Genomic DNA, 3,217 nt, shown 5'->3' with positions numbered 1-3,217 from the left:
CAGGCACCTGGAAGAAGAACGTTTTGTCCGTGTTGTCTGGGAACAAAACCTGTCCTGCACTGCTTGGAAGGCAGCTACGCTCACCATTGCACCACCAGCACATGCGGACCCAGGCGTGCCTCCTGCTCCCCACAGCTCATGAACTGGCTCTGCCTCCTCCTTCCAGCCCCCCTGCACACACATTTCCTCCTCTCACAGTCTCTCCAGGCTCTTCCCCATCACCTCAAAACCCTCACACCTGGGGTGGGGGGGGAGGCCGGAGCTGGGCCATGGCTTCCTTGCAGTCTTTCCCCTTCCACTCCTACTCCTGGGCTCTCTGCTTTCTCTTCCTTCTTATACACCTGACACATTTCCTCTCCACCATCACTGGATGCCTCACACTGCTCCCTTCCTTTTCTCCCCTCCCGCCATGGGGATGCCGGAGGGAGAGTGAAACCATCCTCCAGCATCAGCATATCCCAGAGGCCAGCCTGACAACCAGGCACTGGGAGCTGCAGCCATCGCCCTGGCACCATGTCTCTCAAGGCCTCTCCAGCACTGGCTGCAGGGGCCTCTGGTGCCTGACTGCGTGGTGTCCACAGAGTGGAAAGGACATGCCCCAGCACAGCCTGGCCCTCAAACTCCCCGGGAGCCAGGTGCCACAGCACAGGGCACCCGCTCACTGCTGCAGAGCAGTTTGGGGCAGGTAGTTGTGGCCGAGTGGTGAAGGCGATGGACTAGAAATCCATTGGGGTTTCCCCGCGCAGGTTCGAATCCTGCCAACTACGGGGCGCCATCTCCTTTTGGGCTGCCTGGAAAGGCCACGCTCCAGACCAGCCCTGCGGGTACGGAGGGTCCCTCCAGCTGCGCAGCTGCACAGCAGCACAGCAGCATGTCAAGCCCGGTCACACAGCAAAACACCCACCCTCCCTCTACGGCTCTGCTCGCTCCTCCCCCCACCCCCCCCCCAACTTCCTGCAGTCCTGGCAGGCACAACACACCTTTCCCAGGTGCGAAAGGATGAGATGACAAAGGGTGCGTTTAGCCTGTTTAGCCTTTAAGCTCCACTTTATGGGAAAAAAGCCGGTGGAAGCCAGACTCAGCGTTAACTGGTGACGTTGGGAGACCTTCCCTCTTGTGTCACAGACCCTGACCTGTGTGCTAGACAAGGGCAGGAGGTTTCCCGGTGGGTTTCTCTCAGCTCATGCCCTCCAGCTCCCGACAGAGCAGTGGCAGCACAGCCCCTGGGAAGGAAGAGGGGCTGCTCTTGCCCTCCCTGGGAGGTGCAGCACCTTAAGGAAAGGGGAAACCCCAAGGGTGTCATGAGGCGAGAGCCCAGAGAACGAGAAGCCGAGACAGGTCCATGCTGGGCTGTCTGTCCCCCACAGCCTTCCCACTGAGGGATGGGGAAGCAGGCCGCCAAGGCACAGGAGAAGCTCCAGGAAGAAAAGCAGCAGTGGAGGGGGCACCTGGAGTTGAACCAGGGACCTCTTGATCTGCAGTCAAATGCTCTCCCACTGAGCTACACCCCCTGCATCATGCACACCACTGCTGGACTCCCCATGCTCACGTCTGCACGCCCAGCCTTGTCCCTCTTGCTTTTGCTTTTTGCCTCCTCTTCCTGGCTGCTCCCCGCTCTGGCGTGTGCATGGGACAGGCAGCCAGCAGCCACAGCCACAAACAGCTGGCCCACACACCAGCTACCTCTTCCTTCGCCCTCACCAACAGGCTCTACCACCTCAGCCTGCACGCAAGCCACGGCTTCCCTGCTGGGAGCTGCGAGCAAGCACAGCCCAGGCAAGGGCAGGGCCCTTGGCAACCAGGCCCCGTCCCACAGTCTCCAAACAGGCTCCACAGTTCCTGGCTTTGCTGTAGCTTTGCCATATTCCTGGCCGGCCCTGCGAGCCCCTGTAGCAAATGCAGGCTGGGCCCTGTTCTCCCAGCCATCGCTGGCTCAAGGCCTCTGACCCTCCTGCATGTCTGCCCTGTGAGCCCTTGTCCCCCTCCTCCTCAGTGCAGCGGGAAGTGACGCTGTGGTAGAGACAACCCACCCGCTCATGATGAGAAGTGGACAAAATCTTCTGTAGCAGCCCAAGGAGGTTTCCAGGTCACAGACTCCCTTTCCTCATGGGGACGTCCAGCTCCCCAGCCTCTGCCACGAGGGCAACATGCTGGGACTCAGGTAACCCCTGGGGGCTTGTGGAGGGAGTCAGGGATGACTGCTTAGCACAGGAGGTGAAAACAGGGACAGGCGAGAAAGCACAAATAGAGCCTCACTGTCCAGGCATACCGCAATGGTGGTAGGAAAGGCAAAGCTTGGCCTGCGTTGGAACTGGCAGGGCACATCAAGGACATAAAGAAGAGCTTTTACCGCTGCAAATGCTGTTGCTACCGCTGTTCACCTTGAGCCTAGCAAGGCCTTTGTCAAGGCCTTGTCTCTCACAGCATCCTTCGAGCCAGACCAGTGAGTTACGGCCTGGAGCCTGACGACGCTAATGTGAGGGGAAAATGGGGTGGACCGTTGGGCTCAAAGGCCTTTACTCAGTGGGAAAAAGGGCCATCTGGCGACTGCTTCCTAGTGGCCTCCCTCAGGGATCAGTCCAGATGCCAAAAAGCTTTAGGCTTTTTATGGGCGACCTGGACAGTGGGACAGAGGGGCCTTTCAGCAGGTTTGTACAGCAGGCCAGACTGGGTTCTGTTCCCTCAGGACAAGTGCAATGGCAACAACCTGGAGAGAGCTAGTGGCAGAGGAAGAGGCTGAGGGTCAGGCCTGCAGCACAGGCCATATGAGGAAGGTTGAAGGCATTGTTTTTGTGGCGCCTGGAGGGGAGAAGGCAAGGAGGGGAGGAGGGGATCACACTGCCGTCTCCCACCAGCTACAGCGGGTTATGGAAAAGGCAGAGCCAAGCTCTCCTCAGAGGTGCACAGCAAAACAGCAAGGGGCACAGTTCCAGGTGCAACCAGGGAGATGTCAACTGTCTCTTTGGAAGAACAAGTCACAGGGAGCACGGCACAGCCCTGGAAGAGGCTGCCCATGGGAGAGTGGCGTCTCCCTTCATTGCAGCGTTCAGAAGCTGGCCGGACAAGGCCCTGAGCCTCCTGATGTCGCTGGGAAGTTTGGCCTGATTGGAACGGGGCGTTGGCCCAGAGGGCCGCCAGAGATCCCTTGCAACCTGAAACAGTTTGGGCTGCACTGAGTCACGCAGGCCCTGGACCAGCAGCAGAAAGGCAACAGCTT

The 3,217-nt window shown here is 59.4% G+C and overlaps 2 non-coding genes across 2 annotated transcripts; one reads left to right on the top strand and one right to left on the bottom strand.

Moving 5' to 3' along the window:
- The first annotated feature begins 685 nt into the window (after window positions 1-685).
- Window positions 686-767, top strand: TRNAS-AGA (transfer RNA serine (anticodon AGA)). The gene has a single exon. It is a non-coding gene; the product is annotated as a tRNA-Ser (tRNA).
- Window positions 768-1,439: 672 nt separating this feature from the next.
- On the bottom strand, window positions 1,440-1,511 carry TRNAC-GCA (transfer RNA cysteine (anticodon GCA)). The gene has a single exon. It is a non-coding gene; the product is annotated as a tRNA-Cys (tRNA).
- Window positions 1,512-3,217: the final 1,706 nt, after the last annotated feature.

The sequence above is a fragment of the Struthio camelus genome, chromosome 12 (assembly GCF_040807025.1).
Source record: "Struthio camelus isolate bStrCam1 chromosome 12, bStrCam1.hap1, whole genome shotgun sequence".
NCBI lineage: Eukaryota > Metazoa > Chordata > Aves > Struthioniformes > Struthionidae > Struthio > Struthio camelus.
This window is presented reverse-complemented; position numbering and strand designations above follow the sequence as displayed.